The sequence below is a fragment of the Bombina bombina genome, chromosome 4 (assembly GCF_027579735.1).
Source record: "Bombina bombina isolate aBomBom1 chromosome 4, aBomBom1.pri, whole genome shotgun sequence".
Taxonomy (NCBI): domain Eukaryota; kingdom Metazoa; phylum Chordata; class Amphibia; order Anura; family Bombinatoridae; genus Bombina; species Bombina bombina.
In genome coordinates this window covers 77,373,296-77,401,057 of record NC_069502.1, presented here as the reverse complement: position 1 = coordinate 77,401,057, position 27,762 = coordinate 77,373,296, and positions in this window count along the sequence as shown.

The window sequence follows — 27,762 nt, the reverse complement described above, 5'->3', positions numbered from 1 at the left end:
GGTTAATAAGTATAATGTAGGTGTCAGCGATGTCCGGTAGCGGCAGATTAGGGGTTAATAAATATAATGTAGGTGTCAGCGATGCCAGGGACGGCAGATTAGGGGTTAATAAGTATAATGTAGGTGTCGGCGATGTCAGGGGTGGCAGATTAGGGGTTAATAAGTGTAAGATTAGAGGTGTTTAGACTCAGGGTTCATGTTAGGGTGTTAGGTGTAAACATAAATTTAGTTTCCCCATAGGAATTAATGGGGCTGCGTTACGGAGCTTTACGCTGCTTTATTGCAGGTGTTGGGCTTTTTTTCAGCCGGCTCTCCCCATTGATGTCTATGGGGAAATCGTGCACGTAAAACCAGCTCACCAGTGACTTAAGCAGCGCTGGTATTGGAGTGCTATATGGAGCTCAATTTTGCTCTACGCTCACTTCTTGCCTAATAACGCCGGGTTTAGGAAAACCTGTAGTACCAGCGCTGTAGGTAAGTGAGCGGTGACAATAACTTGGAAGTAAGCACCGCACTCCTCATAAGGCAAAACTCGTAATCTAGCCGAATGTTACACACACTTCTGCCATATAGTGCTCCAGACAAATGTATGCTTCAAAACATATCTCAGCTTTAACATAGGATACTAAAAGAAAGGTGTAAATTTGGTGATAGAAGTCAATCAAAATGTTTTTATTTTATTTATTTTTTAATAACATACTCTTTCTGAATCAGTTTTTACTTCCATGTCCTTTCTTTAAGAGACATTTACTGCGCTGTTCAAATAAGATGTACAATCCTCTCTACATATTCTTTACCATGTAAATATGACTTCCCAGATTACCCAATAAGATATTGGACATGAGGATATGATTGTGAGCTACCAGTGCTCCGTACATATAATAGAGTAGGCACACGTAACCTCCGTGTAAGGGCATCAGAAATGGGGATCCACCCCTGCTTATTGGTTTGTCATTATTACAAATAAAGCTTAATTTAGTTGCTTCCTTTGTCTATATACTCGGTTTGTATACCTAGTATTATTTCCTGTACTTATAAAAGCAACATGTTGAAATGGCTACAGCACTACAAGGCCAATAAAAGAGCAATTAATGTACAGCATTGCTACAGCTTCAATGAGTCATTAAGTTATCAGCACATAGCACATACATGACTCATACACTTATCGGATATTTAAATGCCTTTTATTATTTTTATGTAGCTGGTTGTACAAGGTAGAATATTTAAGGTTCCATAAATTCCTAGAAATATATGAATGGATTGTTAGTCACGCTGTGCTCAGAACAGAACCGTTTTACTGAGTGATTATTGATTCACTAACACCTCTATTCATACTTTAAGCTTTACAGTTGCAAAGGAAACAGTTGTCTTTCCTAACCTGATCTGCAATTAAGAGTGTAATAAAAGGCATAGATTAATAAGATATGAATGGAGGGCACAAAGGTGGGTGATTTAGCAAACTACAGAACTGCAGTATGTTTGTGTTTTGAAAATGAACAAGTAAGATAAGGTAAGATAATCACCAAATACAAATGCTTAAAGTGCCATAAAACATTTTGAGTTATGTGCATAATATAAAATTGTCAACTGAGGTAAAACAGTGTGTGAAAAAAGTGTGAAAATAAGGTTTTAAGGCCTCTATTTATGAAAGGTCTTGCGGTCCTGATCCGACAGTGTGGATCAGGTCCGCAAGACCTCACTGAATGCAGAGAGCAATACGCTCTCCGTATTCAGCATTGCACCAGCAGCTCACAAGAGCTGCTGGTGCAACACCGCCCCCTGCTGACTCGCGGTAAATCGGCAGCCAGCAGGGAAGTGTCAATCAACCCGATAGTACACAATCTGGTTGAATTCCGGCGATCTCTGTCCGCCTGCTCAGAGCAGGCGGACTGGGTTATGGAGCAGCGGTCTTTAGACCGCTGCTTCATAACTGCTGTTTCTGGCGAGTCTGGAGTCTGGAGCTTGATAGATAGGCCCCTAAGTATTTTAATAAAATTTCCAAAAATCTGCAAAATTACTTACACTGTTGCCAAGTGTAGCCTGCTCCACCCCCCCTTATCAGTGTCCTACTCCAAACCTTGTGGTATCATATAACAAAGTGTGCATGTGAGGATAATTACTTATTCAAGCAGGGGGGGGGAGTTGAGGAGGGAAAGCAGGTACTGCTATTGTATATTGCCAACAGGCTTGCTCGTTTCCATGTGGATAATGTCACATGTTTTGTGAAAGCTTCAGCATTATACTGTGCACTGCTTTAGTTAGGTGACAAGTGACTCTACCCCCTACAAGTGCATTCTGCAGAAGCTATGGTCTGGATAGCACCTTCTATATATGAAAATGCCCAGGGGGGGAGCTTGCGGCAAACAAAACTATGCCTGCATTAAAGGGGGTAATGGGGGTTAAAACAGAAACCGTTTTGCAGGTAAACTTTGGCTGCATTATATATTTGGAAACCTATGTTGGTTCATACTGTTTTATGTCCCTTTAAAGTTGCATCTATATATACCCTGACAAAATAGCATTTAAAGACATAAAATATGCACATGCGCAAACACCGCTCAAAGAAAACTTTTAACGCAGGTGTCAGGGTTTTTTCCCTGTTGTGTTTGCCATGTGCTGCTGGCAGCCATTTAACTCACCTCTCTTCCTGACTATGGTGCATTGTGGGGGATGCTGCTCAATTTCTGCACTTCCTTTTATGGCCAAACTGCTGTGCATCATCCATGTGAGACAGGATGCAGTCTCAGAATTGTGATGTCATCACTTATTATTTAAAGGGCCTCTGTTCAGTATGCTTTGCCTTTACGTTGTCTGAGACCTGTTTGTGAGAGTTCCTGTGTATTACCTGGCTGCCTGACGTCCTTCCTGGTTCCTGATCCCTGGCTTGTTCCCGACTCTGCTTTTTTCCTTGTTCCTGATTCCGGCTCGTCTGATTATTCGCTTTGGCTCCTGACTCGGCTCGTCTGACTACCAGTTCTGGTTTTGATTCCTGGCTTGTTATTTGACTTGTGGACTTTTTATTATTTTTTGCTATTAATAAAGGTGTGATTATTTTTGCACTTCTCGTCTCAGTCTGATTCCTGGCACCCTGACAGCAGGTGGATTATCACACGTAGTTGAAAATAAATTGTTTGTGCAAGAGTGAAATTCGATGCATTCTAACTTCAGGACTTCGAATATCATAACCATGTTAACTTCTTGCCATTGACTTCAATGGAGCGTGCTGAAAAAAAAAACAACACTTATAGTTTGCCTACTAACGCTACATTACATTAGACCTACAGCACTAAACCGAATTGCAGAGAGACAGTTGGTAATCTGTTTAAGTAAAAAGGGAAAGTAATCAGGAGAGGAAAGATAGAGGGCTAGATTACGAGTGGAGCAGTAGTTTGTGCTCCCGCTCACTCCTTAACTTTGCTACATGGAGGCTTTTCGCGCACGTTGGGTAGCAAGTTGAAAGCAAAACGTTTCTGAAAAAGCTCTAACCCGATGCACGCATAAAGCCGTAGAAAATCGCAACCGTGTTATTCCTCCAAAGGCTTCAATGGAGCGTGAAGCCTTACTCGAGTGCAAACCTGACCGTATTTTCTCAAGAGCGCTAACCCGACATGAAATATTAATATTTCACATTCGAATGTTCTTCACATAGCAGAATATGTTCTATTCTTAAATACATATTTCTATGTGTATCTGATGGTAAATATATCTAAACCTATATAATTTGTATATACCTGTGTGTGTGTATATATATATATATATATATATATATACTGTATATATATATATATATATATGAATATCTTTATATTTAGAACATACTCCTAATGTGAAGAACATTGGAATGTGAAATATTTACATTAAATATAAAGTTAAACACTTTGTTAAATATGAATATTGCTTAAATTAGATTTTTTTGTTTTCAGCTACTTGACTGCAAATGGCTCCAATGCACTTATATATTATCCTATATATGTATACATATGTAATTAAGTGTTTTTATATATATATATATATATATATATATATATATATATATATATATATATATATATATATGTATGTATGTATGTACTCATATAAATACATATGTATACACACACATATATATATATAAGCTAAGAAGCAGCAATGCACTTCTGGGAGCTAGCTGGTGATTGGTGGCTACACACATATGCCTCTTGTCATAGGTTCACCAGATGTGTTTGTTCAGCTAGGTCTCAGTAGTACATGGCTGCTCTGGTGCGGATTTTATCTATGGGGTCGGTTTCAACCTCTCAGATTTTTTCTTCAGATGATTAAAAAATGGAAAATATAATTTTTTTTCTGTTAACAAAGTGACCACAATCTTTCCGAGTCAAACACAGACAACATTGTTTACTCATACAACATTTGATCTCCATTTTCCCACAGCAAAATTCTGAAATGCTGTAATAAATATTGATCACTGAAATCCCAAATGGGTCAAAGGAGTTAATGTATTCTGTCATGATGTAGATCAACCAGGGATTAAATATAAGTAGAAAGAGATCATGGGCTCTATTTAACAAGCTCCGTATAGAGCTTGATGGCCCCTGTTTCTGGCGAGTCTTCAGACTCGCCAGAAACAGCAGTTATGTCCCTGTCCGCTCTGAGCAGGCGGACAGACATCACCGGAAATCAACCCGATCAAGTACGATCGGGTTGATTGACACCCCCCTGCTGGCGGCCGATTGGCCGCGAGTCTGCAGGGGGCAGCGTTGCACCAGCAGCTCTTGTGAGCTCCTGGTGCAATGCTGAATACGGCAAGCGTATTGCTTGCCGTATTCAGCGAGGTCTGGCGGACCTGATCTGCACTGTCGGATCAGGTCCGCCAGACCTTGATAACTATGGGCCAAAGTATGTTCCCGAGCCTACCTCAGTATGCCATTTATCATATTATGGGTGAACAACGTACCCAGGCAGGGGACCTGTCTGCCCCCGTTTGGGGTGAGCAATGAAGCATCTGCTGCAGGAATTTAAGAATACATCCATCCCTAAGTCACTGCTACTTGTTAATGTGCATTGGTAGGCTTTTGCGAGCGATCCTGCACCACAATGGCTCCCAAGTTTTATCTACCTTTCAATAAAAGATACCAAAAAAGACAATTTAATAATAGGAGTACACTTCCCCTTTAATTTAAAATATGCACACTCTATCTGAATCATGAATGTTTTATTTTAAACATGTGTTGGGAAGCCCCAGCGGTTTTGGTACCCTTTTATTTCGTAGTAAAGTGGTAAGTGGTGAGAATTCTTTCCTTTATTGCAGGGTTTTGGTTGATAAATCCTGAAAAAATTGAAAGACATTTCCCCTGAATCTTACAGGTTGGTTCTTGCAGGATTAATTTAAAAGCATCTCTTTCTCTTGAAAGTTCTCGAAGCGAATTACAATGTCAATGGGAGCAGATTCTGGATGTTTAGGCCTTAAAGTCCTGGGTGCTCTGACCCAGGGTATTATGGCTGGGAAAGAGAAGTCCTTCAGGTGTTGGAACAAATTTTGGAGGTATACTGGAAAATCTGTAGGTAGTACCGACTCAGTAACTCCTCTGATTCGTAAGTTTTTACGCCTAGTGCGATTCTCTAGGTCTTCAAGCTTTTCTTGGAGTGACATGATGGTTTCTTTTTGGGAAGTGAGGTGGTCTGTCAGTTGTTGGATATCCTCTTTGATGGTATCTTGGTTGCTTTCCAAAGTTTCTACCTGGAAACCAAGCATGTGGATGTCTTGTTTCAATTCAGCTAGTTCCTCTCTGATACAGGAGCGGACTATATCCGCTATATCTTTTATTGAGGGTAAATTTTGTAGGATAGTAGCTGAGAGCTGGATGTTTTCTGTTTGAGATCTACAGGGTTGTTGGTCTTGCGCAGAGGCCACTTAGGATTTATCTCTTGGTTATTGGTTAGTAGAAGTGGTGTCTGCTGTGTCAGGGCATTGTAGGAATAAAGACATTATAAGGGATTTCCCAGTCGTAGATTTTGTCAGTTTATCTTGTTTTAAGGTTCTCCTAGATGCCATGATAAGTGATATAGAAGTATAGAAGTGCGTATGTGGCTAGAAAATATGGACTCCCAGTTCTGGGATACGCCAAATCTTGTGGTTATGTAACTTCAAAAGGAGTGTAGATACTTGTTGTATGTGTACAATAAGTAGAGGTGTAGGTCTTGGTAATAGCTCTTGCTACAGGGAAGGGTAGGTTGGTTAAGACATCGGTTTTTATTCCAAGCAGTTTATGGTTTAGGAGTTGTGATTCAGTGTGGACTATCAGGCCGCAAGGTTGGTAAAGAGGCCTGTACCGTGATGTAGGTGACAGGAGCAGGCTTAATTTTAGTAGATTAGGTTTTATGTAAATGTTGTGGAATTGGGGCCTACTTTTCAGGCTCTAGTAAGCAAAGGTGGCAGAGGTGGTATATCTAGGTGTCCAATTCCCCCTTTTATTTGACACAGTGGTCTAGTCAGCTGCACTAATGAAGATGTGGGGTAATAGGAGCTCTTAGTGCTGTATAAGTGAGCTGTGTCTGCTGTAGGTGCTTATAGTTTACCAGCCTCCGGATCCCGGTCCGTGCTAGGCCTAATCCACGCTCTGGATTTATGTTTGTTGTCCGGAACGCTTTATTGAGCCGGATGGTAGTTCGCGTTCCAGGCGATGTGTCTGGCATTGCATCTGTTGCGGCCTGGTGCGGCCAAGAAAGTTCTACCTGACGGTCGTTCTCGAATAGTCACTAATACCTTCCCCGATTTATGGGGTAAGTGGAAGATGTCCCTCCTTTATGTTAAGGGGTGTTTAGGAGCAGGATGGTCAGGATAAACCACTGGATCTAGGGCCGGTGTGGCGGAGTTTCGGAATTATGCTGCTCTCATATCAGCTTACGGCTCCGCCCCCACATAAATGTTGTTTTCTTTCATATAATGATGATGGTCCACAGTTCTCCTTAACATATGGGATTAATACCCAAGCAGATGGTCTATGTTACGGAAAGAGTGGGACAATTTTTCTGGCAGTTCTTCTTTAGCCACACCTGTGGCCTGAAGAACTTTCCTGCCAAAAGCTGCTTGCTAAAAAGCAAAACCTCAAAGCGATAAACTCTGAAAAGTCAGAGGAGACATGTTGCAGCTTTGCAAATCTGCTCCAAATATGCTTAATTTTTTTAAACCCCATGATATTGCAGTTGCTCTTGTAGAAAGTAAGATTACTTAAAGGGACAGTCTACACCAAAATATTTATTGTTTTAAAAGATAGATAATCCCTTTATTACCCATTCTCTAGTTTTGCATAACCAACATTGTAGTTTTAATACACGTTTTACCTCTGTGATTATCTTGTATCTAAGCCTCTGCAAACTGCCCCTTATTTCAGTTCTTTTGACAGACTTGCATTTTAGCCAATCAGTGCTGGCTCCTAGGAGCTCTACGTGCGTGACCAAAATGTTATCTATATGAAACACATGAACTAGCACCCTCTAGTTGTGAAAAACTGTCAAAATTCCCTGAGATGAGATGCGGCCTTCAAGGGCTTAGAAATTAGCATTTGAACCTTCAAGGTTTATCTTCCAACTAAGAGTACCAAGAGAACAAAGCAAAATTGGTGATAGATGTAAATTTGAAAATTATTTAAAATTGCATGCCCTATCTGAATAATGAAAGTTTGTTTTGGACTAGACTGTCCCTTTAAATTACTCTGTAATATAAGATTTTGAAATATCCACTACCCAGAGTTAGCAGGATCTGAACACAATGAAGGAACAACCATCTCTTGATTGGTATATTCCTTAGGAAGAATATCATGTTTAGTACAAAGTACAGCCTTCAACTTAAATAATTAGAAATGGAGACTCACAAGACAAGGTTGACAACTCAGAATCTGTCTTTGCTGAAGACATTGCTAATAGTAAGAGTACTTTCCAAGATAATAGTCTATATCAGCGGTTCCCAACCTTTTTTCTCTCCAGTACCCCTTGATTAGGCTTTTCATTTATGAGTACCCCCTCTCTTCGTTACCCACACCCATCCCTCAAAATAAAGGAAGCGCTTTTTTATAGGGGAGGTAAGCTATATCTGAATGGCATACGACTGTACGTGTATCAACAGGATTAAAGCTCAGATCTCATTCTCAGAAGGAGCCCTGCTGTGTGGCTGGCGCCCCTGGTAGCTGCCTGGTTGCCCCTAAACACGGCCCTGGGGGGGGGGGGGAGTCAAAGCGTAATGATCAGAAAAATAAATATTTTAATTTGTGAGATCAGATCGATATAAACCACCCAGCCACTATGGACGTTTTTAGTTAGAAGTTAAGCAATCTGACTCAAGCAAGCACTAGCATTAGTACTTTACTTACCAGCACTGACTATAACTTATTTGGGGATGCAGACCCACCTCGCCTGTGTGACTCGCAACCTCCACAGCTCTACCACACGTGTCTACGCAGCTATGCTGCTACAGTGCTGTTTCTAACTGCGCACTCGCAGTCAACATTTTGTGCACGGGGGTGAGTGAAGCAGGAGGCTAAGCTGTCTGGTGACAGGGTTATCATTAATATGTGGACCGGAGTCATCCACACCCGGTCCACATATTTCAGGTGCAGGGACTCCCATCTGCCTATATGCCAGGCCAGGACTTCACTTGTCACTTTCCGGCTGAACGCTCCTTCCTTCCACAGTTCCACGATGGTTATTAGTTGATGACCCATTGAGAGTGCCCCCGCGACCCTCCCCCCGGATCTTCCGCCATTACCAACAATATTTTTTAGTACCCCCAACTGGTCTGCCAAGTACCCCCAGGGGTACACGTACCACAGGTTGGGAACCGCTGGTCTATATCAATGGAATGCAATGGTTCAACAGAAGAACCTAATAATACAGAGAAAAGTACATTCAGATTCCAGGGTGGAGAAATAGGTTCCACAATTAGCTTAATTCTAACTAACGACAAAAGCCTGAACCTCAGGAAGTTTAGCAAACTTCCTACGAAGCAGAAATTAGTGGAAAAATCCTTGTCAAGGCCATCCTGAGAAAACTGAAATATTTTAGGAATCCTAAAGGAATACCAAGAAACCCCTCTGGTAGAGCACCACTCAAAATATGTCTTCCAAATCTTGTGATAAATCTCTTGTGTTACAGGCTTTCTGGCCTGCATCAAAGTTTTAATGACCGAATCTAAGAAATCTCTATGTTCCAAAACTAGGTGTTTAAACTCCACACCATTAAATTAAGAGATTTGAGATCTTGATAGAAAAGAGAACCTAGAGACAACAGGTCTTCTCTCAGAAGAAGAAGCCATAGAAAGGAGGAGAACATCTGCACTATATCCGCATACCAAGTCCTGTGGGGCCAGGCTGGAGCAATTAATATTACTGACGTTGACCTGTTTGATCCAAGTAATGACTCTTGGAAGAAAAACAAGTGAGAGGCCATTAGATCTATGTCCTGTAAGCCATTTTGATCACTGAGTGATCAAAAATGTATTCATGGAGAGACCACTCTCTTGAATGGACCAATTAACTGCTGAGGTGATCCACCTCTCAGTTGTTCACATCTGGTATGTGAATTGCCAATAGGAAGTAATGATACCTCTCTGCCTAAGACAGAGTATTAGACACTTCCTGCATGGCCAGTAGACTGCAGTTACCCCTGCTTGATGATTTATGTGGGCCACTGCCAAGATGTTGTCAGACTGGAAACGGATAAACTATTGCTCCTTCAATAGGGGCCAGGTCTGAAGATTCCGGAGATCGCTCAAAGCTCCATAATTTTGTTTGGAAACCTTGCCTCTAGAGGATACCAAACTAATTGTATTGAGAAAAGCAGACAGCTCCCCAGCCTGAGAGACTGGTGTCTCTCGGCACAATATACCAAGACAAAGGAAGGCTGTCCCAAATGAGCTGCTACCATAAACTAAAATACCTTCAGCAGGGAGCCCAAAAGGACAGCGCCTATGTCAAAGCGCTAAATCAAACAGGAAGCACAAACACATCCATGCAACAGTAGCAAGTAAAAAGAAGAACTTTATTCTGTGTACAGCAATAAAAACAGATAGCCAGTGGCTCAAAAAGACATTTCAGGAGTTTTAGAGAAGGTAGAAAACACAGACATGTTTTGTGTGGGTCAACCCTGAGTGACAAGTACAGGCCAAATTTCCCTCTGGAAAGTTGTGACTGATATATATGCAAAATCTGAGATATATAATTCTCACAGATTTGAGTGACCTGGCATACTGGAACATATTTGCAAGATAAACATATATATGTAGAAAGAGGGATATCAGAAACTGATTCCTCTATATAGATATTAGTGAGGACAGAGTCATTTTGTTCCATAGTGTTGCTTATAATAAAGTATGCAATGACACCCTATTCAAGAAGCAGTACAAATAAAACCTGGCAGAGAGCCCTCTACATTATGTAAACACTCACTCAGACACTTAAAATATCTCACAGAGTAGTAAGCCCTATACCCCTTATGAATATCAAATAGCCCGGAAGTACCCCCTGGCAGCTCCTGTATGGGTACTCACCCCTTTTCCTGGGACTGGTAGGCACTGGATATGTGTAGAATCTGGTCCAGACTGTTGAAGTAAAATGTTAGTTGCTGAGGCTCCAGATTGAGAGAGAAAAAGCCTGGGAACACTGAGGGAACGGAGCTACTACTGAGAGAAAAGCTGGTGCTGCCATAATGAAATAAAAACACTTTTGGTTCTCCTTCATCAAATATTAGTGCACCAACATAAAAACCCCATACAAATGATAAAACATTGGTACCCAGCCTAACTGGAGCCACTTCTATAGAACCACACATTGAACTTAGCAGATGGAGGTATTCTTAAAGGGGGGTCATACACCTAATTACTAAAAGTGCCCCCAAAAGTACCCACAGAGTTGCCAGAGGGCTGCAAAGGGTCAGGGGTTTCCTAATAATGTTCACAATGATGATTGAGATGTTAGGGACCTGATAGGGAAACAAAAATGTGTCATAAGGAGAGCAGGTTAAGTCCCCTGGCTATGCTGTACCTGTGTCAGAGTACCTACAAATAGCCTCTGTGTGTGCTGTGTAAAGTTACATACCTGATGCAGCCCCCTCCACTGGCTTACCAGTCATGTCAATCTATGTCAATGCAGCTGAAGCAGTATCCAGTAGAGAGCCCATCCAGTGCAGTTTTCGAGTACTGCAGAGGATTGCAGTAGGAAGTACCTGAGTCCCTCAAGTGGAGGCTAGGCACAAGTCCCCACGATGACTGAGGGTAGTTATGTCAGGTTAGGGAAATACTGTGCACATAACATGGTATCCCTATGGCCCCATATCATTCAGCTGCAGTGAATAGTCTTTTCTGTCTTCTTTGTAAATTATACTCCCCAGGGACTCTCGGTCTCTCATAGGTCTGAGCTCCCAATTTGTAATCCATAAGCAAGTAGCTGCAACAGCTCCTACAACAAAGAGAACAAAACTAAGGCTGAGATTGGAGATGGGAGGGATTTTAAGCTCTGATATGGGTTCTTGGCCTCCTCCTAATGGCGGGAAATATATCCCATATTTTATGGAGGACTTTGGACCATCATCATTTTACGAAAAATAAATAGTATGTTACAGGAACTTAAAAGCCTTGGATCTTCCAGCCTTTTTGTTTAAACTGAAACCTTTAATCTCCAACATTCCATCCCTCTCTAGCCCAGACCTTGTCACCTTACAGTATAATTCTGCTCTAAAATCAACATGACAAAGCTGCACCCTCCACATTTTGACAACAACCATGGTACACCAAACAGACCACTATTGGCAGAAATGTTCACAGACTGCTATTTCTCCTCCCTCATGTCAACTCATTCATTCAATTTCAGAAGGCTGTTTTCAACCTTTAAAGGACCACTAAACACAGTAAAATAGCACAATCAATAAATGCATATTTTACATGAGTAGTAGATTTTTTTTAAAGATTTTTTTCTGCCAAATTTCAAATTTGGTTCTATCTTCCTGCCCTAACTCATCTATTTAACCAGTCGCTCACCACTAGCAGTGTGGTGTGATTGACACATTGAAGCATGTGTCAGTCACACCATTCCTAAAAAGTCCTTGCTTGACCCCACCACTTCTTCTAACTGGAATGCTATAAAGTCTATAATTGCCTAACTCTATTTTTCTCACCTAGATTTATTTTATCCCTTCCAATCTAGTTTCCTCCTAAACACTGAACAGAAATCACTCTTACTAAAGTAATAAATGATCTGCTATGAGATAAAGCAAAGGGACATAACTCCTTACATATTTTTCTGGATCTATATGCTGCTTTTGACACAATCGATCATCCATCTTCTCCTCTTGCAAATTCTAGATTCTTTTGAGACACAGCTCTCTCCTGGTTTGTTTCCTATCTATCAAACCACTTATTTAAAGTTATCTTTAAAAGCATATTGTCTAATCATTTACAACTAGCAGTAAGAGTAATACACAGCTGTTTTGGGTCCCTTGTTTTTTTTCTATCTATACATCCTCCTTTGGAAAACGTATATCCTCCTTTGGGTTCCAGCTAATGTGTCTTCCTCTGTACTGAACCATATACTAACTGTCTCTCTGTAGTTTCCTCTTAAATGTCTTTGCACTACCTCAAACTTAATCTGCCCTAAACTGAGCTGCTTCTTATTCCCCTCTCTTAAACACATGCATGCCTGACATTTTTCTTGGTGTAGAAGACTCTATTCTCAATACCTCATCCCATGTCCACTGTCTTGGTATGATACTTGACTCTGAAATTCACATTCATGGCACACATACTTACCAAATCCTACGCAAAATTTCCAGAATTCACCCTTTCCTTACTCAAGAAACTACAAAAATACTAATTAATTCCCTCATTTTGTCACCTACTGACTACTGCAACCTTCCCAAATACCACCTCCCCCCCCCCCCAATCTATCATGAATGCTTCACCAAAACCCCTTAAATACAATTCAAAATATCAACTCTAACCTATAAAGCACCAACAAACTTACTACCAATTATATTTCCTCACTGATCTTCAAGTACTCTGGATCCACCCTCTTCAATCAACCTCTGCTGACCTAATTCCCTCTCTTGCCTCTAAGGGGCTGAATTATCAAGTTCTGAATTGAGCTTGATGCCCCTGTTTCCGCGTGAGCCTTCAGGCTAGCCGGAAACAGTAGTTATGAATCAGCGGTCTAAAGACCGCTGCTCCATAACTTGTCCGCCTGCTCTGAGGCTGCGGACATCAATCCGCCCGATCCTATACAATCAGGCTGATTGACACCTCCTGCTAGCGGCCGATTGGCTGTGAATCTGCAAGGGGTGGCATTGCACAAGCAATTCACAAGAATTGCTTGTGCAATGATAAATGCCGACAGCATATGCTGTCGGCATTTATCGATGTGTGGCGGACATGATACGCTACATCATATCATGTCCGTCCACACTTTAATAAATCGGCCTCTAAGATTTCTCACACATGCTGGAACTCTCTACCTTGCTCCATCAGATTGTTGCACGACTAACACTGCAGTAGTTACAGCTCTGGAACAGCGGTTCTCTGCATATCCAAACCAGTACTTTAACTATGTGCTTGACCCCTTTACAGCAGGTTTTCAAATGAGTGCATGTATTTTTTTCACTATAGTGGTTCTTTAAGTTCTAAAACTTCATGGCGAATCAAAATAGTGGATTAAACATTTTGATACATTGAAACCTGCAACCATTTCTTAATTTTTGTTGCTTGTCTTTTTAACAAATGACGAGCGTTTAACAATCTAATATTTGGATAAATAATTATCTTGAGTTAAAACAAAAGAAACAACACACACAGAGATTTATAGTTGCTAATTGGGTACGTTGAAGTTACTGAAAAAAAAATCGTATTTTTCCTTGTTTTCTCCCACAGGTCTTGCTAATTGATGCAGTTCCTCCTGCCGAGAGAGTTCATTTGGAGTCTGTCAATGGAAGATCAATGATTGAATTTCCTGCTGTTTTAGGATCTCACCTCTTCCCTCCGAGCTAATTTCCCTCCGAGCATAATTCCCATGTGTTCTGTTGCAGTTCCAGAAAGCTAAAGGTACATCTCATTTCTGAAGTTTCTGGGAAATAACTAGGTACATTAGATAAATAAATAGATCAGACAGACAGATAGATAGATAGATAGATAGATAGATAGATAGATAGATAGATAAAATAGACAGACATAGATACAGATACATAGATATAGTATCACATTAAATAACACTTTTAAAATTATTCATTAGCCCTTGAAGTGAAAAAAGTTGCCAATTTTATGAAAAGGTTGTAGACCTCTTGTCTATACAAACATATTTCCAAAACGTATTTATCAAGACTGTGACTTGCTGCGATATTCTAGATTTATCTAGTTTTTCTGTTTTCTCCATCCTGCGTTTTGTAGACCTCAGCTTGGTCTTTATATCAAAATTGGGAAAAATATTTATATATAAACTATAAAATATATTTTATAAGCATGGTATTGAGGTTATTCCCTGCCTCTATCTAGTCATGGGTGCTGCCATGTTGAAATCTAGCCATGTTAGCCATCGGCACAAATCTATCTAATAGCTGTGCTAGCCATCGGCACAGTGCCCTATGGCTAGCATTGCTATTGGCTGAGAGGTGAAAGCGTACCCTCATTGAAAAAAATAAGTTATGCTGTGGGTAGGCGGAGCCATTTAGTTTAGCAAGGAGACCGCGGCAAAGAAAAGGTACTTTGAACATACCTTTTTTTAAACTCATGACTGAGGGGCCGATTTATCAAGCTCCGAATGGAGCTTGATGCCCCTTGTTTCCGGCGAGCCTGAAAGACCGCTGCTCCATAACTTGTCCTCCTGCTCTGAGGCAGCGGACAGAAATCAACCCGATCGAATACGATCGGGTTGATTGACACCCCCTGCTAGCAGCCGATTGGCTACGAATCTGCAGGGGGCGGCATTGCACAAGCAGTTCTGGTGAACTGCTTGTGCAATGATAAATGCTGATAGCGTATGCTGTCGGCATTTATCTATGTGCAGCGGACATGATACGCTACATCGTATCATGTCCGCTCGCACTTTGATAAATATGCCTCTGAATGTCTTGTTTATTTTTAGTGCTGGTAAATCCTAGTGCTTTTTAAACACAAGGAATTATCATTACTTTAACTTTTTTTAAAAATATATATTGATACTTCTGCACATTTATAAGTTGTGTTCCACCAATTACAGAAGTTTTTTTCTGCAGATGTTGCCCATATTTATTACAAAAAAAAACATTATATCTAATAAAGATTAAATCATATAGGTTACATGCTTTCCATTTTATGCACTGGTTGTGAATTTCAGCAATAACAGAACACTACACCATTATACAATATTTTGCCCCAGGAAAAGTAGTATCTGCTACAAAGGAAGTAATGTATTTAGTCTGCTGTTTGTTATATAATTTTCTAGTGTTACACAATATCTAGAGATACTGGCCTTAAAGGGACATTTATGTGGTAATTAAGGCATATAAAGTATCGCTCGCAAAGTGTCATAAATGCAGCTGTTCAGGTCATTTCTCTCATCCAAATTCCTTCCTTCCTCTCTTCTGCTGATATCTTCATGTGGCTTCCTATTAAAGCCAAAATACATTTTCTGCCTGTTTCTAATCCACTAAAGACAGTCTCTTATCTCTTATTACATGTTTTTTTATTAGCTTTTCCCAACAGGAGACTGCTAGTTCATGTGAGTCATATAGATAACATTGTGTTCACGCCCAAGGAGTTTTCCATCTAAAGGGGAGGAGAGTCCATGGCTTCATTCATTACTTGTGGGAAATAAGAACCTGGCCACCAGGAGGAGGCAAAGACACCCCAGCCAAAGGCTTAAATATCTTCCCCACTCCCCTGATCCCCCAGTCATTCTGCCGAGGGAACAAGGAACAGTAGGAGAAATATCAGGGTATAAATGGTGCCAGAAGAAGAAATATAATTTAGGTCTGCCCAACGGAGCAACGGGCGGGAGCCGTGGACTCTCCTCCCCACGATGGAAACGAAATTATCAGGTAAACATAATTTATGTTTTCCATCTAAAGGGGAAGGAGAGTCCACGGCTTCATTTATTACTTGTGGGACACAAACACAAGCTCTAGAGGACACTGAATGAAAAATGGGAGGGCAAAAAGGCGGACCCTAATCTGAGGGCACCACAGCCTGCAAAACCTTTCTCCCAAAAACCGCTTCCACAGAAGCAAAAACGTCAAATTTCAAACAAGTAATGAATTTATGTTATTTAAGAGTTAGCACAACACAGTACTAATGGCAAGTCAATAGATAATAAATACAAAGTCATGTGATCAGCGGGCTGTCAGAAGAGGCTTAGGGGCCGAATTATCAAGCCTCGAGTAGAGCTTGATGCCCCTGTTTCTGCACGAGCCTTCAGGCTCGCCGGAAACAGCAGTTATGAAGCAGCGGTCTAAAGACTGCTGCTCCATAACTTGTCCGCCTGGTCTGAGGCCGTGGGCATCAATCTGTCCGATCCTATACGATCGGGCTGATTGACACCCCCTGCTAGCGGCCAATTGGCCGCGAAACTACAGGGGGCGGCATTGCTTGTGTAATAAATGCCAACAGTTTAAGCTGTCGGCATTTATCGATGTGCGGCTGACATGATACGCTACATCGTATCATGTCCGCTCGTACATTAATAAATAGGCCCCCTAGATACAATGTAATCACAGAGGTAAAATGTATATTAATATAACTGTGTTGGTTATGCAAAACTGGGGAATGGGTAATAAAGGTATTATCTATCTTTTTTTTTAAAAAAAAAAACAATTATTTTGTAGGCTGTCCCTTTAATAAGGAACTACAACTGCAACTATGTTACCAAAATTTGCAGGGATTTGTTATTATAGATGAAACAAGGAGACATTTACATAACATTCTATACAGAACTACCTGTTACACCTACAATTTCAGTAATTTTGTATTGCAGTCTGTTTTTGCCTTCAACAGGCAGTCACTTTGTTTACCCATCAGTAAAAACATATACATTTGTTAATTTACCAAATATTTTTATTACATCAAATTACATGTAAATATGTATTTCAGCTGTTGCCAATATAGGGTCAGATAATGAGTGATAATGGGTTTATTGTGGGTGTTTGCTCTTGTCGGGACTATTACAAGTTGAAAGTAAAAGTGAACGCTTGAGCATAATCACGATTTACGCTAGAAAGATTACCGCGTCCTCAGAGCGCTGGTTAACTGTTTCACGAAACAAAAAAGTTGCATAAAACACATCAAACGTACATTGCAAAGTACACTTACACTCATAATAACATTATCTAATAAAAATATTCAAAATATAGCCCACAAAATATACAATAAAGGCTCAAAGATATGAGATATCAGGTGTTAGAAAAAAAGGCAAGTAAAGGGCTTTAACATAGTGATACATATACATTTCTAAAGATGTGTGTGTGTGTGTGTGTGTGTGTGTACATATGTATTTATATATGTATATATGTATCTATATATGTGTACATATGTATTTATATATGTATATATGTATCTATATATGTGTACATATGTATTTATATATGTATATATGTATCTATATATGTGTACATATGTATTTATATATGTATCTATATATGTGTACATATGTATTTATATATGTATATATGTATCTATATATGTGTACATATGTATTTATATATGTATATATGTATCTATATACAGTATGTGTACATATGTATTTATATATGTATAAATGTATCTATATATGTGTACATATGTATTTATATATGTATAAATGTATCTATATATGTGTACATATGTATTTATATATGTATATATGTATTTGCAGACATATGTACACACATAAGACATATATATAAGAGCATTGGAGCCCTTAGCAGTTAAGTAGATGAAAACATGAAAAAGAATATGATGCAATATTCATTCTTAATAAAAGTTTTAACGATGTATTTACTGTAAATATTTCACATTCCAATGTTCTGTACATACCAGAATATTTTTGATGTACGTATTTAGAAATATAAATTCCTATATATATCTGTATATATCTACAGTGAGGGGAAAAATCATTTGATCCCCTGCTGATTTTGTACGTTTGCCCACTGACAAAGAAATGATCATAATTTATTATTATTTTTTTAGTAGCTCTCATCCTATTGGCTGATTTGAATTTGAAGAATCAAATCAGCCAATAGGAATGCAAGGGACGCCATATTTAATCGCATACCTTGAATTCACTGTTCAGTGTACGGTGGCGATTGTATGAAGAGGATCCTCCACGCTCCATGGCTCCGCAGTCGCCGGTCTTCAGATCTGCGGTCGCCGGTCTTGAATTCCGCTGTCCTGGATGAGGATAGAAGAGGTCGCCGCTTGTAAGAAGACTTCACCGCCAGACTTCAGGAACCGTGAGTACCTATCTGGGGTATAAACGTAGGCTTTTTTCATTTTGGGGGTTTTTATTTTTTAGATTAGGGATTTGAATGCCCTTTTAAGGGCAGTAAAAGAGCTGAATGCCCTTTTAAGGGCAATGCCCATACAAATGCCCCATTAGGGGCAATGGGTAGTTTAAGATTTTTTAGTGTTATTTTTTTTTTATTTTGGGGGGTTTGGTGGATGTGGAGTTTTACTGTTAGGGGGAACTTAGTTTTTTTTAAAGATAAAAGAGCTGTTTAACTTAGGCAATGCCCTACAAAAGGCCCTTTTAAAGGCTATTGGTAGTTTAGTATTGGATTAGGGGGTGTTTTTATTTTGGGGGGCTTTTATTTTCATAGGGAAGTTTAATTTTTTTATTTTTGATAATTTTATTATTTTATGTAATGTTAGACTTTTTGATTTTCTATAATTTTAGCTTAATTTAAACTTAGTTTTTTTATTTTTAAAGTAATGTTGGTTTTTTTATTTTAATTGTAATTTAGGATTATTTTAATTTATGTAATGGAGTTAATTTAGGGGGTGTTAGGTTAGGGGGCTTAGTGATTAGTTAATTTCATTGTGGGGTTTGGCGGTTTAGGGGTTAATAGATTTATTTGGTTAATTGTGATGTGGGTTAATGGTGGATTAGGGGTTAATAGTTTAAATAGCTAGTTTGCGTTGTGGGGCATGGCGGTTTGGAGGTTAATACATTTATTATAAATTGCGATGTGGGGGGGATGGCGGATAGAGGGGTTTTGACGTGTCGGGTTAGATTTCAATGGGAAAAGGTATCAAAGAGCACCTTTTTCCTGTTTTATACCTAGTTGAGCTGGGTGTTATTTTTGTTAATGTATCGGCAGCCTCTGTGTATTTAGGTTTAGCGGCTTCCTATACTTTGTTTGGGACACGATAATGTTTTCGGCAGCCGGAGTCCGGTTGCCAAAATTGGGTTATAACGGACAGTTGGAAGCAGTCAATAAATAATATTGTTTCCGACAGCATATTTATCGGTTTGCAAGTGCACGCAAACAGAATTACAGCTCAATGGAAACAAGCTCTAAGTTGGGATTATGAGGATGGAGGAGATTACCGTTGTAGGTATATCGCCTGCTAGGAACTATATTAAGAATAGTTTTTTATGTTAAATATAAGTTAAGTTTACATGAGTTAGTAAGAATATTACATGCTGTCCCGGCCGCAGGTTGCAGATATCTCTATAGCCTGTAAAATATAGAATAGATATAACCAATAGTGAGTGAACAATAGAGTTCTTCTACAGATAGGTACAAAGTGTGTAAACTAGACATTATTAACTTCTACGAATCTATATGTGCTAATTCTACCCTCGAACCTGGTATTGGGAGCTTTGCATAGGTGTTACTTCGATAACTTGCCAGCAGTACACAGGAACAAGGTTGCAGAAATATTCTCTTTTCTCAAAGCAATTACTTGCAACATTATCTCTTAAGAGTTGGTCCTCAACACATGGGCTATCCAGAGCATCTAGAAAAAGTAAAGAGCCATTGGATTCTTCCCCACTCTCGTTAAACCCGCTCTGGGCCGGGCTGGAAGTAGATTTTAACTCTGTAATAAGAGCATCATGCTGAGTATCGAGTGCGGCCATTAAATTGTGTAGCACCTTAGCGATACATGCTTCTATACTGAGTGGAGGTGTAGTTACACATGTAAGACGTGGCTGTGGGCTGTATTAACGACAGTAAGGAAGAGCTGCTTCTTACCCCAGTGTACCGTGGGGATGTTCTGTAGGAACCGCGATGCACAAGCTAGCAGGGATCAAGCTAAGTGGAGAGAGACTCACAGTGTGTGAAGCGAATCATCTAGGATCCAAGATGGCGCCTCGTGCCTCTGCTGTAGGCTCTCCACTGAAGTATAACTCCCTCTCTAGTTTTTTGGCAGTCTTGTATGGATAGCGATGCTCCGATTTCGTGCTTCAGTAGTCCTATATAGCTCATAGGGAGTGTCTGCTTAGCAATACAGTATATCAAGTTGAATGTAGGAGCTCTAAAGATATGTGTCTCGCTGCTTCGGCTGTTGGCTCCGCCCCTCTGTCTATAATTTTAATGGTAGGTTTATTTAAACAGTGAGAGACAAAATACCAACAACAAAATCCAGAAAAATGCATTTAAAAAAAGTAATAAATTGATTTGCATTATGAGTGAAATAAGTATTTGATCCCCTATCAATCAACAAGATTTCTGGCTCCCAGGTGTCTTTTATACAGGTAACGAGCTAAGATTCGCAGCACTCTCTAAAAGGGAGTGCTCCTAATCTCAACTTGTTACCCGTATAAAAGACACTCTACCATGGCCAAGACCAAAGAGCTGTCCAAGGATGTCAGGGACAAGATTGTGGACCTACACAAGGCTGGGATGGGCTACAAGGCCAATTGCCAAGCAGCTTGATGAGAATTTGGTGCGATTTTTTGCAAATGGAAAAAAATACAAAATAACTATCAATCTCCCTCGGTCTGGGGCTCCATGCAAGATCTCACCTTGTGGAGTTTCAATGATCATAAGAACAGTGAGGAATCAGCCCAGAACTACACAGGAGGATCTTGTCAATGATCTCAAGGCAGTTGGGACCATTGTCACCAAGAAAACAATTGGTAACACACCACGCCATGAAGGACTGAAATCCTGCAGCTCCCGCAAGGTCGCCCTGCTCAGGAAAGAACATGTACAGGCCCGTCTGAAGTTTGCCAATGAACATCTGAATGATTCAGAGGAGAACTGGGTAAAAGTGTTGTGGTCAGATGAGACCAAAATTGAACTCTTTGACATCAACTAAACTTGCTGTGTTTGGAGGAGGAGGAATGCTGCCTATGACCCCAAGAACACTATCTTCTAAGGGGACAGGACAACTTCACCCCATTAAAGGGACGTGGCCATGTAGCATCAAATCTTGGGTGAGAACCTCCTTTCCTCAGCCAAGGCATTGAAAATGGGTCATGGATGGGTATTCCAGCATGACAATGACCCAAAACATACGGCCAAGGCAACAAACAAAATGAGTGGTTAAAGAAGAAGCAGATTAAGGTCCTTGAGAGGCCTAGCCAGTCTCCAGACCTTAACCCCATAGAAAATCTGTGGAGGGAGCTGAAGGTTCGCTGAAGGTTCGAGTTGCCAAAAGTCAGCCTCGAAACCTTAATGACTTGGAGAGGATCTGCAAAGAGGAGTGGGACAAAATCCCTCCTGAGATGTGTGCAAACCTGGTGGCCAACTACAAGAAACGTCTGACCTCTGTGATTGCAATCAAGGGTTTTGCCACCAGTCATGTTTTGCAAAGGGGTCGAATACTTATTTAATTTATTAAAATGCAAATCAATTTATAACTTTTTTGAAATCCGTTTTTCTGGATTTGTTTTGTTATCCTGTCTCTCACTGTTCAAATAAACCTACCATTAAAATTATAGACTGATAATTTCTTTGTCAGTGGGCAAAAGTACAAAATCAGCAAGGGATCAAGTAATTTTTTCCCTCACTGTATATATATATAAATATATACAGTGTGTGTGTGTGTGTGTAAAACAATTAATATTGTATCTAATTATATCTATTTAGCAAACAATCATAATAATTCACAAATTGGCAACTTTTCTTCAGCAAAAAAGGGCTTTGCGTGCATTAGAAGTGATGAGTTTTCATAAAATGCTATATCAGGAAGAAAAGAGGAAGACTGTGGTTTTAAAAAATACTTTTTATATCCTTCCTCATTGTAGATAAAAGAACAGAAAGATAAAGTGAATTCTTAAAAAGGAACTCATCACACAACAAAGACACTAAATATATCAGTGCAACCATTTAATAATTATTTTATATATTAGAAAAGGATGCCAGGAAAATGTTGGGGCTTAGCCACATTGAAACAAATAATAATTTTATTATAGAGGAAGTGTGATAACAGTTATTGTATGTTTATATACTGAAGTTTTTTGATCATGGTAGAAATAGTTTTAATATTATGTTTAAAATATCTATTATTTCTAACTTGTTGGGACCTTAGCAAATAAGCAATAAATGCTTATTTGAAGGGACATAATACATAGATGTTGAAATGCTTGAAAGTGATGGAGCATAGTTGAAAAAAGCTAACTAGAAAATATCACCTGAACATCTCTATGTAAAAAAAGAAGATATTTTACCTCAAACTGTAAAGAGACTTTAAGCAGCCAATCGGAATGCTGGTCCCAGGACTTTCAAGGGAGTGTGCATCTGGCACTTACAGACACAGTCATGTTATTTTCATATTGTTTAAGGAAGTTTACTATGAAATCTTAAGAGATTTCAGTGAAATTTCAAGAGATCATATTAAAGCAAAGCATGACCTCAGCACTGTTGATGCTGATTGGCTATTGTTGTTTTTTTCTTTTCAACTTGCAGCTGAACAGTAGCTAAAGCATAATGGTGATATTTTCAGGTCAGAGTTTTACAGTTATGTCCCTTTAAAGCACCATTAAATACAGTAGAATTGCATAATCCACAACTGCACAATAAAAAGACAATGCAATAGCACTTACAGTATCTCACAAAAGTGAGTAAACCCCTAACATTTTTGTAAATATTTTATTATATCTTTTCATGTGACAACACTGCAGAAATGACACTTTGCCACAATGTAAAGTAGTGAGTGTACAGCCTGTATAACAGTGTAAATTTGCTGTCCCCTCAGAATAACACAGTCATTAATGTCTAAACCGTTGGCAACAAAAGTGACCTAAAAAGTGACCTAAGTACCTAAGAACGTATGAAGTAAAGTAGAAAGTGGTTTAAAAGTTACATTTTGACTTGTGCCCCTTTAACATAAAATAAAGCTTAATTGAAGTTCAGCACAAATACAATTAAAGGGTCACTGAACCCAAATGTTTTCTTTCGTGATTTAGATAGAGCATGACATTTTAAGCAACTTTCTAATTTACTCCTATTATAAAATTTTCTTCATTCTCTTGGTATCTTTATTTGAAATGCAAGAATGTAAGTTTAGATGCCGGGCAATTTTTGGTGAACAACCTGGGTTGTTCTTGCTGATTGGTGGATAAATTCATCTACCAATAAAAAACTGCTGTCCAGAGGTCTGAAACAAAAATAGCTTAAATGCCTTCTTTTTCAAATAAAGACAGCAAGAGAAGGAAGAAAAAGTGATAATAGGAGAAAATTAGAAAGTTGCTTAACATTGCATGCTCTATCTGAATCACGAACGAAAAAATTTGGGTTCAGTGTCCCTTTAAGTAATGACAGAAAATGTGCCTATTGAGTATTCTTTGTTAGCTGCAGTCCTCTAACTTACATATTGTATTTGCATATAGATAAATAAACAGATACAATTCATGTACAGTCATTGCTCATTTTTGTCTGTTTTACATCTGGAAATTATATTTTTTTCCGTTCCCTTGAGGCTGGATTGCATCCTGAATGCTTAAAGGGACACTGAACCCAATTTTTTTCTTTTGTAATTCAGAAAGAGCATGCAATTTTAAGCAACTTTCTAATTTACTCCTATTATCAATTTTTCTTCGTTCTCTTGCTATCAATATTTGAAAAAGAAGGCATCTAAGCTTTTATTTGGTTTTAGTACTCTGGACAGCACTTTTTTATTGGTGGATGAATTTATCCACCAATCAGCAAGGACAACCCAGGTTGTTCACCAAAAATGGGCCGGCATCTAAACTTACATTCTTGCATTTCAAATAAAGATAACAAGAGAATGAAGAAAATTTGATAATAGGCGTAAATTAGAAAGTTGCTTAAAATTTAATGCTCAATCTGAATCACGAAAGAAAATTTTTGGGTAAAGTGTCCCTTTAAGTTTGCTGCAGTTTAACTGACACTGCTAAATGATGCAGAGTGATTGCTTACACCAGGACAATGCACCAGCAAAAGAGACCAGGAAACATGGTACAGAGGTTTTTAAGAGTTGTATCTGTGGACTATGAATTTGGAAAAACGTACTGCATATTTTCCTAACAAAGTTACTATATTGAAATATATATTGCAAGTGTGGCTCTTCTGCAATATACATTTTATATTATGTTTATTGTAAACACAGCATGATTCTGTAACCACTTAAAGTGAAACTCCAAATGGTGACTAGAAAGGCATTTCTGCTTAAAGGGACATCAACCTAATTTTTTTTTCTTTTATTAATCGGATAGAGAATACAATTTAAAACAATTTTCCAATGTACTTCTATTGTTTAATTTACTTTATTCTCTTGGTATGCCTTGTTGAAAAGCATACCTAGGTAGCCTCAGGAGCTGGAAGCTAGCTGTTGATTGGTGGCCAGCACACTGTATCATGCGACAGCCATCAGCAAGTGTGTGAACTCTTGGACTTGCTCATAGGAGCTGGAGTCTTAGAAAGTGTGCTTATAAAAAGACTGCACAATTTGATAATAGAAGTAAATTGGAAAGTTTTTCTAAATTTGTGTGTTCTATCTGAATCATAAAAGAAAAATGTCCCTTTAATATGGTTTCCCACGTAGCATGACTGAAGATATAATTGGATTTATTTATAATATATTCATAGTTTGCCTTTACATGATGTTCCTTTAATCAATAATGTCTATTAACGGCATATAATTAATTATCACCAATTTGATTAGCATTTATGATTTAATTGATAATTCTCTAAATATAAAGCTATGATGATGTTGATCTGCTAAGATCACATGTATTTTTATACAATTTATTATGCTTGACGTTTCTGTGTGCATGTGATATGGTTTCATGATACATAGTAACATAGTAACATAGCAGATGAGGTTGAAAAAAGACCGAAGTCCATCGAGTTCAACCTATACAAATCTAATATACTTGCAAAAAGGTCCAGTTGAGCTTAAATGAATCCCACTAAAATGTGACCCATTTAATACAAGCAATCATATCCATGAATTTTGTTTCTAGACAGAAATGTATCTAAACCATTTTTAAATGTATCTGGGGTATTGGCATTCACTACCTCCTTTGGTAATGAGTTCCACAATTTTATTGCTCTTACAGAGAAAAAACGTTTCCGTTGCAGGAGATTAAATCTCCTTTCCTCCAACCTTAAATTGTGACCTCTTGTCACAAACAATTTTCTTGGAATAAACAGAATTTCTGCCATCTCTGTATATGGGCCTTGAATATATTTATATAAAGTAATCATGTCACCTCTGAAGCGCCTTTTTTCTAGAGAAAATAGAGCCAGTTTGGCTAGCCTATCCTCCTAGCATCAATTATCCATTACCCTTATTAGCTTTGTGGCCCTTCTCTGAACTTTCTCTAGTTCAGCAATATCTTTTTTTGCGATCAGTCCCCAGAACAGCACTCCATACTGAAGGTGAGGTCTTACCAAGGATTTATATAGTGACAGAATTATGCTTTCCTCCCTTGAATCATTGCCTCTTTTAATACATGCTAGTACCTTATTAGCCTTTGAAGCCGCTGCCCGTTATTTTGCACCCATCTTTAGCTTGTTATCTATAACTACTCCCAAATCCCTTTCCTCCTCTGTTTGGCTAAGTCTTGACCCATTTAAATAATACATTGCCTGCTTATTTTTACTTCCAAAATGTAGAACCTTGCATTTTCCTGTATAAAATCTAATTTTCCATTTACCTGCCCATACTTCTAATTTTTGCAGATCCCTTTGTAACGAAACTTTATCCTGCTCTGACCTAATCACCTTACTTAACTTACGGTCAGATTACAAGTTTTGCGTTATGAGCGGCACGGTACTAACTTGCAAGTTATTTCCACCGCTCACCTCCCTATAGCGCTGCTACTACAGGTTTGCAAAAACCCGGCGTTAGCAGGCAGCGTTGAGCTCCATACCGCACACAAATACCAGCGCTGCTTTTAGATGGTTTTACGTGCTCATGCAAGATTTCCCGAAAGCCTAACGCCTGCAATAAAGGAGCGTAAAGCTCCATAATGCAGCCCCATTGATTCCTATGGGGAACGAAAAGTTATGTTTACACCTAACACCCCAACATAAACCCAGAGTCTAAACACTGCTAATCTGACGCCCCCAACATAGCCGACACCTACATTAAACTTATTAACCCCTAATCTGCCGCCACCGACATCGCTGACGCCTGCCTACACTTATTAACCCCCCAAATAAAATCCTATCTAAAAAACCTAAGCTCCCCATTGCCCTGAAAAGGGCATTTGGATGGGCATTGCCCTTAAAAGGGCATTTAGCTCTTTTCCATTGCCCAAAGTCCCTAATCTAAAAATAAAACCCACCCAATAAACCCTTAAAAAAAAACTAAAACACTAATCACCGAAGATCCACTTACAGTTTTTGATGACCGGACATCCATCCTCATCAAGCCGGGAGAAGTCTTCATCCAAGCGGGCAGAAGTCCTCAACGAAGCCGGGAGAAGTCTTCATCCAAGCGGCAAGAAGTGGTCCTCCAAGCGGGCAAAAGTCTTCATCCAGATGGCATCTTCTATCTTCATCCTTCCGACGTGGACGTCTTCTTTCGATGGCTACTGAAGAATGAAGGTTCCTTTAAGGGACGTCATCCAAGAAGGCGTCCCTTGAATTCCGATTGGCTGATAGAATTCTATCAGCCAATCGGAATTAAAGTTGAAAAAATCCTATTGGCTGATCCAATCAGTCAATAGTATTGAGCTCGCATTCTATTGGCTGATTGGAACAGCCAATAGAATGCGAGCTCAATCCTATTGGCTGATTGCATCAGCCAATAGGATTTTTTCAACTTTAATTCCGATTGGCTGATAGAATTCTATCAGCCAATCGCAATTCAAGGGACGCCATCTTGGATGACTTCCTTAACCCCTTAATGACAAGCAGTTAATGACAATGGACGTACCTGGTACGTCAGTTGTCTAACAGAGTGCTGTAAGCGATCGCAATCGCTTCCAGCAGCTCTCAGGGTATTGCAGTGATGCCTCCATATGGAGGCATCCTGCAATACCTTTTTAGAAGACTCCAATGCAGAGAGAGCCGGTTCGTTGGTGGGTGGGAGCGTAACAGGGAGGCGGGTGGGCGGCCCATCGCTACCCGGCATCCGGTTCCTAGAAGTGCAATGTGCACGCCGGGTGCCGGGAGCGTGCGGGGGGCGCGCGCGCGTGCGCATTAGCTGCCCACTGACACCAATGAGGAGGGAAAAGGGGGGGGGGGGAAGATTTAAAAAAAAATAATATAAAAGGATCTGGGAGGGGGAGGGGGATAGGGGTATTGTGGGGGGCTGCTACACTACAGAAAACAAAAAAAATCCAAAAGAGGAAAAAATACTTTTTTGGGGGGGGCAAATTGGGTACTGGCAGACAGCTGCCAGTACCCAAGATGGCCACAATTAGATAGGGGAGAGGG